Raw genomic sequence first — 11,239 nt, 5'->3', positions numbered from 1 at the left:
CCAGAATGGTGAGCTCTTTCCTTACTGCAGAGATTTCCAGAGAGTGTCCTTGGGGTGAGGAGTTTAATGATGAGCACATCCGCCCTCTGGGGACTGGCCAGAGTCCCCCCCATCTCTTTTCATGCAGGCCACCGAATGAGCCCCTCAGGTAATGTGTGAGTAACTGCAGTGCCCTGTCCCTCTTGGAGGCCTGACCAGGGCTTTGGCACAGCCGGAGAAGAGGCTGCCCTGACTAATCCCGCCTAGGTTTGATCTGACCCCTCTGCAGGCCTGGACTGGACTTTGGAAGCTCAGTGAGGGTGTGCATGCCAGTGCTATGCGGATGTGATCAATAAAGCACCCTGATCAGCGCAGGGTGCAACAGTGGTGACTGAAATGGTGTTGGGCCTGGCTTGTCCCTGGACACACCGGCTGTGTCGGAGGTAGGCGTTATTACTGTTGTGATTATGACTTGCAGCTGACCTGTGCACTGGTTCAGCTGTGCCATTGCTAACAAGGGGTTCTCGCTGTGCACCTGAGCCTTGATCCACAGGGCTCCCCACACATAGCAGTCCCAACCCTGAGCCCTCACTGATTTGCTGCTATTGGAACCAGTACGCCAGAGGTGAGAACTTGGCCTCACTTGCCCAGTCCCCTGGGCATCCCCTGCTTCTGACATGTGCCTTTCCATTGTCACCTGCCCATTGTGTGGGGCGGTAGGCGGAGAGCTAATTACTAAAGCTGCAAAGCCCTGAGAATGGTTTTTTCTGCCTGCACAAAGTACTGTATAAATCAAGACGGCTTGGACGGAGCTGAAATGAAATATTCCTTGTTTCCTTGCCCAAATCCGCTGTTTCAGTCTGGTTCCAAGGCGCTGGCCCATATTGCACATTTGAATTTAAAAGCAGGCTTGCGCTGAGGCTTTTTTTAAAAAAAAAATAGATTAAAAAATAAAGTTCCTCCTGCTTTGGTGTTGTGCTGCCTTCCCAAGTAGCTGCTAATTACAAGGGTAACCCTTTGTAGGCTCTGCTCTGTAAAAGAAGGCACTGGGGGTTGGTGCACAGTGGGGCAGTAGAAAGGCCAGAGACAAAGGCTTGTGGAGTGGTTAGAGTAGGGAGCATCACATTAAGGAATCCTGGCTTCTGGTTTGGGCTTTGGGAGGGAAGAATCATCTAGGTAGGGCTGTGGATTCGGAGTGGAGCCTTCTGGGTTCTAGTCTGAGCTAGGGATGAGAATGGTTAATGGATTAACTAGTAAGCCTCACCTTAATGGGTGCTGCACACTGGTTCTGGTTAACCAGTAGGGGCTGGAGCAGCTCGCTGTCCACTGAGAGCGGGGAACTGCACCAGCCTCGGGGCCCACTGCAGGCAGGGGTTGTTCTGACCGGTTGGCTGGAACAGCCCCTGTCCATGGCAGGGTGGCTGCTCTACCCCCGTGAGGCTGGAGCAACCCATTCCCCCTAGCCTCCCTTTAATCCGTTAACCGTGTTTAACCGGTTAACCCAGAGGTGGCCAACCCGCGGCTCACGAGTCGCATGAAAAAAAAATGGCGGCTCCTGACAGAACCCGGATGGAACCCGGAACCGCTCAGGTCAGCTGCTCACGGCCCCCAGCGTACTGTGTCATATCCTGCATGTGCAGGCCAGGTTGCAGACCATGTCCCAGTCTGTATGTGCTAGTAGCCGGCTGCTGAGCGCAGGCAGTGGCAGTGACGAGGGCTTCAGGGGTGGCGGTGGCGCCAGTGGCAACTCTGGGACCTGGGCATAAGGTTAGTGGTAGAGGAGGATTGGGTTAGAGTGGGGAGGGGAGGTGTCTGGCTCTGGGGAACGGAAGGGAGGGGGATTGGGTTGGCGGGGGTGTGCATGGTGTGCCAGCCGCTCAGCGCACATGCCCCAGCGCCTGGAGGGAGACACGTGGCTGTAGCGGTGGCTCCAGGACCCCAGAATTAAGTTAAAGTGGGGAGGAGGGGGATTGGGTTAGAGCAGGGAGGTTCCTGGGGGAGGGGAGGGGAAGAGCAGCCAGTGTGCTTCCTGAGAACCAGGATCCCCAGGTACTGGCCCTAGCTGTCTCTGTCCCGTCCCCCTGGCCAAACCCCAGCAACCTGCCCCCACCAGCACAGTTGGGCCACATTAGTGAGGCTTGGGGGGGGGGGGAGGGAGGTTGGAGCAGTTGTTTTTTTTTGCATCTCACTTGTGTGGCCCCGACTGACTTTTCTGTGGGTCAGTGACCCCTGACTCAAAACAGGTTCCCTGCCCCTCTCATAAATAAAGACAACGCTGAAACATTTTGTGTTTGACATATTTTATTTAAAAATGAAGCCTGGCCAACAAGCCCCAATTTGGGGCCAAGCCCCCATCTGTCCGCAGCATCATAACACTCCTGTACCTCCGCAGACTCCAAACCTGAGTCTATCATACACTGGAACCCCCTGTCCTGAGCGCCTCTCATCCCCAAACTCCTGCACCCTCACATCCCCAGTCTTCTGCCACAACACTCCTGCACCATCCACACACTGCAGATCTGTATCCTGAGCCCATCTTACTCCCAGCCTCCCTGCCCTGAGCCCCTCCTGCACCCCAGCCCAAACTTCTGCACCCTCACAGCCACAAGAATGCGGCTCGCTCAGTACCCCAACCCTCCACCTGACCCCAACACTCTCCAGCCTGGAGCCCCCGTATGTGGCTCTTCAACTCTCCCCCACTCCCACCCATATGTGGCTCGTCACACTTTATCCACCACTATTTTGGTTCTTTGTCTCTAGTGGGTTAGCCACCCCGGGTTAATCAGTTAAATGGGATTTTACATCCCTAGTCTGAGCCCTGAAGAGGAGTGCAATCTGGTGGTTTGGACAGGGAATTGGGAGTAGCTGACTCGTTGGGTGGTGATGAACGACTCACTTCCTTTTTCTGTGCCTAAGTTTCCCCATCTGCACAACGGGGATAAAGAGATGTATGCACCTTTAGTTGATTCCTTTGGGATGTCCCCACAGGAACCACATTTTATTTGCATAGGTGCTCTCTCTGAGTCAGGTAGGTCTTTGCAGTTGATTAAACCCTGAAGTGGAACATACCAAATGCTTGCACATTAGAATCTGCATCCAGATTTTGGGGTGCCAGCCAAGTGGGTAGATGGACCAGTTTAACCTACTTCTGTCCTCCCCTCTAGCAACTAGGAATGTAACATCCAATTTAATTAGTTAACCAGTTAATCAGGATTCCCCCTGCCCTCCCTCAGGCTGGCTGGAGCATTCCTGCCCACAGAGCACCATGAAGGGTGATGTTAACTATTAACATTCCTAGTAGCAGCTCCAGGGCGGGTCCCAGTATGCGCTGGTGAAAGGGAGGCCAACAGTAATGCAGTGGAACTCAATATAGTGACTTACTGGTATGATGGGGAAGCAGAGCCTAGAAGACAAGAACTGAGATCCTCAGGAACCTCAGCCCCAGTCCTGTGACTCACTCAGATACTACGGTAATGAGGCCTTTGTAGTACCTACACTAGATTAAAAACACCCAGTGCAGTAGGTCAGTGTTAGATCTGTCTTAATCTGAGTAAAGCCTTTGGCACAGTCCCACTTGGCCGCCTTGTAAGCAAACTAGGGAAACACAATCTGTATGAACTTGCTATGAAAGAACCTCCCCAGAACTGCTGCCATGCGCCCTCAGCAATTCAATGGCTGTGGGATACTCAGGGCCTTGGGTTTCTGACTTGTCTGCAAGAGGGCAAACCATGGCCCCGTGTTGGAGCATTCATTCAGTGCTGGCTCAGTTGCCAGCACTACTTCCTGCTGCTATCGTGGGAGGGGGGGTTCCATGGGAATACAGATCTGACCATGCTGGGCAGTAGCTCAGGAGAGCTGATGAGCACAACCTATAGCAGGGAGGGCTTAGAGACTGTCAGGCCTCTCCAGAGGTTCTGTCAGGAGGGGTTTTGCTTCTAGGATGAGCTGTTCTCTGCATTGCTCTGCGTTTACTCTGGCCATGTGCAGGGGCGTGAGAGGGGAGGCTCTTTAAGAATTTATTGGCTCCAGCTGCTTATTCCCCACCTGAAGTCATAATCCTCATGCTGTGATACCACCATAATTTCCCTAGCAACCAGCTGTGATCGCTTCAAGAGGAGATTAACAACGTTCTCAGGAGGACAGTAAGGAACAGCAACAGCCCAGCTCTTTGCAAAAAACAGGCCCCATTCATGCCAAGGTCCAGGTGGGCTTAAGGAATCATGTTCAAACTGGAGATGGGCCCAGTCTGAAAATCCAGCTCTGTGTCTCTCCCACCTCCCCAGGAGTTTAGGGGTGTTTCGGTCCAGGGTTCTGCTTTACATCCAGCTCTGTTTTAAAGAGATTCCAGCCAAATGGGTTTGTTAACTGGGTTCTGCTGGACAAGGAGGGCAGGGCTAAACCTTGTCAGCTATAGGTTGAGCCTGGGCCCAGACCTCAGGCCCTACCAGGGTTGTTGAGGCTTCTGCAAATGTGCTTCTGACATGATTTGACCCCTTTCACCCCTGCCAGATAAACAGCTTGAATGACCAGGTTACCTGGAACCAAGCAACAGATTTGGACGCAACTTCTATTGACTTTACTTGGAAAGACACCTGGGCTGTGATTGCTCCACTCACTTCTTCGTAGAATCATAGCACACTAAAACTGGAAGGGACCTCAAGAGATCATCAAGTCCAGTCCCCTGCCCTCATGGCAGGACCAAGCACCATCTAGATCAGGGCTACTCAACTTTGGAAGCCCCAGGGACCACAGTGATACTCACAGCACATGCCCAGGGCTGCAACTTAAGTGTGGTTGCATATACATGCACATATATTTGCAAACAGCTTCTTTCACACTGATGGGCATAAATACAAAGATTAGGGCAAGACTACACAACACTCAGGCCCCATTTAAGTCAGTTCTGCTGATATTAATAAAATGCAATAGTTACCCAATTTCCACCCATATGACAGCACTTTTAATGAGCAGTGACACTCCAGGCATTTAACTACTAAAATGCTTATCGACAGAAGTCCATTATATTGATTACTTTTTTGTTCTGGCTTCCACCCATGGACCGTGTGATGAACCCCACGTAAACCCAAACTGCACTGCGGGCCACAAACGGCCCATGCGCCGCGTGTTGAGTAGCCCTGAACTACATCATCCCTGACAGGTGTCTGTCTAACCTACTGTCTAAATATCTCCAGTGATGGAGATTCCACAACCTCCTTAGGCAATTTATTCCAGTGTTTAACCACCCTGACAGTTAGGAAGTTTTTCCTACTGTCCAACCTAGGGATGGCCTTACCATGAGGTGAACTGAGGCAGCCGCCTCAGGTGCCAGAGTGTGTGTGGGGGGTGCCGCTAGGACCCAGAATGTAGAAAATTGTGTCCACTGCTGATGCATATGTATTCTCTCTGCTCTAGATGCACAGTGGTGGTAGAGTGCTGTTCTGGAGGAAGAAGGGCACAAGAGACATAACAGGCAGGCGAGGGGACATGGGAGTGTCATTTGAGCTCCCCGCCTCAGTTGCCAAAATGTGGGCCAGCCCTGGTCCAACCTAAACCTCCCTTGCTGCAGTTTAAGCTCATTTGTGCTTCTTGTCCTGTCCTCAGAGACCAAGAAGAACAAAGCTGCATCAGCTGAGGATCAGGCCCAATGAGCCAGACACCAGCTGAGGATATGGCTGTTGTGTTCAGTAAAAGGTCCCCGAGTGGTTTAAAGGCTAGCTGTGCGGCAGCTAGATATTTCATTTTCATGCAGAAGCCTCTGGGTTACATGGAATGAAACAGACACACTTTAAATCCACACAGCCAGCATGCATGCAGGAGTGTGTGCAAACAGGAGATGACCGCTAGAGTGTCTGTGGCCCCCATTCCTTATTCCAGCTGAGCTGTGCTGTATGTTTTCCCTGTTCCCAGACGATCTTGGGACTGACATCGTCCCCTCTCAACTTAATGGCTATTCAGACTTATTCTTGGAGCAACAGCCCTCCAGGGGTTGCGGCAGCTGAGAATAGCAAGAATGCAGCACTTCTATCTCTCCCCTGGCCATACTCCCCTGAGCCCAAGGCTATAAACAAGCTGGCACAGAGCCACCTGGAAAACTGCATCCTGATATGGTTTTCCCTGGTGTTCGGTCAGCTGGATACCCCCATTATGCCTCCGGAATGGCATAAGGCGGCCACAGCATCATGAAAAATGGGGCCTTGCTTCTCTGGCTCTTCTAGGAATGCTTGCTCATATCTACTCCAATTAAGGGGTGTGTGCGCTGCATTCATGGCTGCTGGAAAATTTTACCCTAGCCACTACCTGTTGGGTTGGCTGTGGAGCCCCCTGGAGTGGCACTAGTGCGGCGCACTGTTTATGAGCCTACCGACCCAGCCACCTCTCAGTTCCTTCTTACCTCCAGTGATGGCTGTTGAAACTGGCTCTCTTGCTTTGCACGTGCCTCAGACCCCTAGTGCTTCCAGCTCTTAGTTGTGTAAATAGTTAGTCGGCAGTTGTTAAATCAGTGTTAAGTTAACAGCTGAAGACGAAGGGGATTTCACCTCCACGCTTCTGCTCCCTTTGGTGCCTGGGTTATGCCAAAGTTACAGGGCTCAAACCCTGCAGGTCTTGCCTCAATTCTATGCCAGCGAGCAACCCCTCCCCCCTACTCGTGGCTCCAGTGCCTGGGGAAGCTCACCAGGCTGATAAGTGCAAGATCTGCAAGGCCTTCAACCCACACGCCAGAAAAGAGTGAGACTTTCGCTTAAAGCAGCTCCTCATGGAACCCACACTGTGACCTCAGACCATTTCGGCGCTGGTCCCGAAACTGAAGAGGAGGCCTTCGCGGTACCATTGCTCCCTTGTGGGGTCTACTCGATGCCATTCTCATTCCTTGATGTGGCCTTCCAAAATGGCCAAGTCCTTGGCATCGGCACATCCAGCACCAGCTGCTCCCTCCCTAACTCCGGCATCAGCCCTGAGTGCTCCCGGACACGTGGCACTGAACTGCTGTGCCTTTCCCATCAACCAAGCCCTATCCTCTTGGTCTGCGCAAGGGGCGAACCATTGCTGATGAGCCCATTCTCCACACCAGGTGCCTTTGAGGCTGTGCATTACCTCATCGAGATGACACAGTCCCCATCATGGGACAAGGCCTCTATTTCCCGCCAGCCTTCACGGAGGAAGTCAGCCATGATGGGCCAACCAATTCCAGCCACAGCATCTCCCTGCTTGGAGTCCCGGTGTCACTCAGAGTCCCGTCATGTCACTGGTCACTGCTGGTCTGACTCGCAGCCTCGTTTGCACTCATGGCACTGCTCTCAGAGAGCCATTCCCACTCAAGGGCTTCTGTGGAGAGCAGACCTTGGTTGGCTTCGGGATCTTTGCTGTGCTCCCACCCTTCCCATGGTCGGCACCAAGAGGTCTCATGGCACCAGAGATCCCAACACCGCTTGAGTTCTGCCTCATGCGAGCATTGTCAACATTTCCCTCCCTCTTGGCACCGACCTCTGGTGCAGAGGGGTTCTTCCCAGCCCCGTACTGAGGTCCGGCTTTGCGCTTTGGAGCATGGACCTTTGTCTCACTGCCACTCCTCAGAGAGGGCATCACAGTCTCAGAATTGGCCTTCCACCCCATATTCTCAGCACAGTCCCTCTCCCCATGTTGGATCTCACAGAGTGCTGCCTGCTTGCAGTCAGCACTGACCGCAGTCCTGCCACCGGCTGGTTCCCACCTGTTAGCACGGGCTGGTACTGCTCTGCCATGGCCGTCTCTCTCAAGCTCACCCTCACCCTGGAGAGATGCTTCTGTGGCCTCAAGCCATTCAACGCCCACAGACCTCACTGCCCCAGCAGTGGCTTCCTCAGTGGCAATTTTGGATCCTTTGGGCGTTCCACCAGGCCCAGGGCTCACTGCCTGCTGCCTCTGTCCTTTCCCACTCCAGAGTCCCTACAAGGGTGACAGCTAGTCCACCCTCTCCCCGCCTCAGGATCAGGAACCACCTGCAACACCACATCTTGTGGACCAGCCGGGTACTCCACCTCTCCCACAGGACCAGTCAGGATACTCCTCCGATGTCCTTCTCGAGTTCCTCCCCTGATGAAATGGTGGCAGGCACTATTGTCGTGGGTGCCCTCGTACTTGTGGGTCTCCATCCTTAAACTTAAGGACTTCTTGCCCCAGCAGGTCCAGGATGGCAAGGCTGTTTTGAAGACTTGCCTTCAGGCTTCCCTGGAAGCTGGGGATTTGGCTGCAACTCCCTTCCGAGGAGCAGCGAACAATACACGACCTTCCCTTCAGTGGAGTCAGCCTCTTTGTGGAGCAGACAATCTGCTGGCTCCATAGCCTTAAGGACTCCAGGAATGCTATGAAGTCCATGGGCATGCACACTCCTATGTGGCACAAGCCCTTTTAAGTCTCTGCCCAACTGCTCCTGTCGATGCCTGAAATACTCTTGTCACAAACTGTTTGGGGCCGTTCTGGCAGCAATCGGTTGGACAAAGCCTTCTTCGGGGTCCAAACATCCCTTGTAAAGGCAGGCCCAAGGACAAAGTAATGATGTCACCAGATCCTTTCCCTGTCTTTCCTCAATCATTTGTCAAATTTTCACCATGCTTAGGCATCCATTGCTTCGGACTGCTGGATCCTTCAGCTGATGGAAATGGGAGACTCTTTTCTGTTCTTTTCCCCTCTGCCTTCCTACACGCCAGCCTGTCCCTCTTCAGGGACCCCTCTCATGAGCAGCTTTTACTTCAGGAGGCGTGCATGCTCTGGGCTTGGGTACAGTCAAAGAGGGTCCTCAGGATTTCAGAGGCAAAGGCTTCTACTTCCATTATTTCCTTGTCCCAAAAGTGAAGGGGGCCTTTGCCCTATCCGGGACCTCCAGGAGCTCAACAAGTTTGGACCAGTTACAAGTTTTGGGTAGTCACCCTGGGCTCCATCATTCCTCCCCTGGACCCAGGGGATTGGTATGCTGCCCTCAGCTTATTTTAAGGATGCTTATTTTCACATTGCGGTTAGACCATCCCACAGATGGTATCTCAGGTTCCTGGCAGGATAGTCGCACGTCCAGGTTGTGGCCCTCCCCTTCAGGTTCTCTATGGCGCCCAGAGTGTTTATCAAGTGTATAGCAGTGGTGGCTGCCGTCCTTTGGCATAGTGAGGTCTGGGTCTACCCTTACCTGGACCACTGGCTTGAGCGGGGCAGTTCTTGTTGATGGAGGGGAGGATGTCACTCTCACCAGGGCCACAGGTTGGGTGGTCTATTTCTAGGGAAATACCTATGATTGGGTTGGCAGGGTCATATGTAGGGCGCTGCACTGACATTACTCCAGAGGGCTCCACAGCTGACCCAGCGGTAGCAGCTAAGGTAAAACTAGCGCATTCCTCAACTGGAATAGATATGAGTAACGCATCTCAAAGAACAACAGTTACAAAGGTGAGTAACCATCTTATCTGGAACTATTGTCGGGAACTCAAGCTCCATCAAACTGTGTATTGTTCCTGCTGAAAATTGCTGCCATCAACTTATTTCGACAGGTTAAGTCACTGAGCAGGCCTGTTAATCATGGCACTGCACTGGGTGGTAATTATTTTATTATTCATTTAAGAGATGAATATTTATATCGGGCCTCTGTGAAGCAGAGTTTTTCTCCGTATGTCAGCTGGGTAGGTACCCGAAACTGCTTTTACTTTCTTAGTCTTGGTTCTGGGATTTCAGGGGCATCGTGCAGTTTCAAATAAGAGAGCTCATTGGGTTTTGCCAGCCGTCAGAACCTGCATGGGGCAGGCAGGAATGCCAAACCTCAGGGGAGAATTGTTTAGAAATCCCCAGTGATTTTGCAGCTTGACTGATGGATGCTGACATTTTGCTGACAGTGTGAGGAGCATCTTACTAGGGAAAAACCTACGTGGGGGGAGACAGACAGAGAAAAGGGAAAAGAGGGGGGAAAGGAAAGGTGGGGGCGGGGAAATGATGGGATGATGGGAACATACACAAAGAAAGAGGAAAGGAGGGAATCCAGGAAAAGGAAGAGCAGCAGTGAAGGAAAAAGAAGGAAGATTCACTGACAGAAAATGTGGAGCTGGCTGGGAGGAAGCATGGAGGAGTGGGCCCCAGGAGACGCCCCAGAGGTGCGTGTGTGCATCTGTTCCGCTTCGTGCTCCATGCGAGCGCTTCTGTTTGCGACATTATTAACGAGGATTAATTGCGCACTGCCTGGCCCCAGCCCACTCGCAGGGACGTGCTCCACTTCCACTCCCCTCTGAAGTTGGCTCCCTCCTAAACTTCCTGGCTCCCTAATGGGTTCAGTGGGTAATTTATGGACACATCCATGCAGAGAGCTGCTTGCTGTTTGGCAGCTTCACCACTGGGCACCTGTGCCTAGCCTGAAGCAATAAATAATCCTATCAGCCGTGCTCCGTCAGACAGGATATTTGTGGGAGATGGTTAATTCCCATCAAAGGGGGGCACTATTCTGTTGCAGTGCCTAGTGATGGTAGTGACACTGCATTCTAGTGCTGCTTGGGGAGAACACCCCAAGATGCTTTAAAAGCTACATACAGTCGACCTGCATGGCACAGCACTGCAGGACAGCCGCTCTGGGGTGGGGCATGGCAGCTGTTTAACAGTTCCTAGCAATGCTGCAGAATCCTGTGTCTCATTGGAAATGCGGCAGGGGGTGGGGGTGGAGTTTGCTGCACTGGAGTGTAGTCAGGATGTGGGGTGAGCATTCTTGATGCCTTCAAAAAGTGCTGTGCAATCTCTGATGGGTGTGCGTGTGCAAGGACTTGTCTGGTCTTGCATGAAAGAGGGAACCTCCTGGTGCACATCAGCCCCTGAATCACCATGGCATTCAGTTCTCATTCAGAAGGAAGAGCAGTGTCACCAGGGTTTTTCTTCTCCAGGCAACTAAAGGAACTGGCCCAGGACTACTGAGCCTGTGGTGTTCCATAGAGTCACATCCACGGTGGGATAGGTGTAGAAAACTGCTGCTCAAGTAACTTATCATTAGGGGAAAATTGATGCCGTTCACTCCTTGCTGTGTGGTGTGAGTGCCCGGCTGAGCTGGGGTTTGAAGCCCTGTGTCCTTAAGATAGGATCTGGAGGGTTGGTTTATTGTTGTTCCTGCTTGGACTCCACTCAGGGATGTTGCCATTAACGCCGCTGCTAGAAGGCTGCCCAGCCTGGATGGGAGGATGAGCACCACAGGGAAGGCAAGTTAACCTTGGCCAACTGGAGTGGCTCTCCTTACCCCGGTCCCTCCCATTCTTCCAGCCATTTCCAA

General features: G+C 52.5%; 1 protein-coding gene across 2 annotated transcripts in view; it reads left to right on the top strand.

Moving 5' to 3' along the window:
* Nucleotides 1-293: 293 nt before the first annotated feature.
* The window catches only part of PLXNA1 (plexin A1), a 356,246-nt gene continuing 345,300 nt past the window's right edge, over nt 294-11,239 (top strand). For both annotated transcript variants that reach the window (XM_075938786.1, XM_075938783.1), the window contains exon 1: nt 294-422. The gene's annotated coding sequence lies outside the window, so the exon portion shown is untranslated. The remainder of the gene's footprint in view (nt 423-11,239) is intronic.

This window comes from Pelodiscus sinensis, chromosome 11, assembly GCF_049634645.1.
Source record: "Pelodiscus sinensis isolate JC-2024 chromosome 11, ASM4963464v1, whole genome shotgun sequence".
Taxonomy (NCBI): Eukaryota; Metazoa; Chordata; order Testudines; family Trionychidae; genus Pelodiscus; species Pelodiscus sinensis.
The sequence above is the reverse complement of the archived record's forward strand: the minus strand, read 5'-3'. Positions and strand labels throughout refer to the sequence as shown.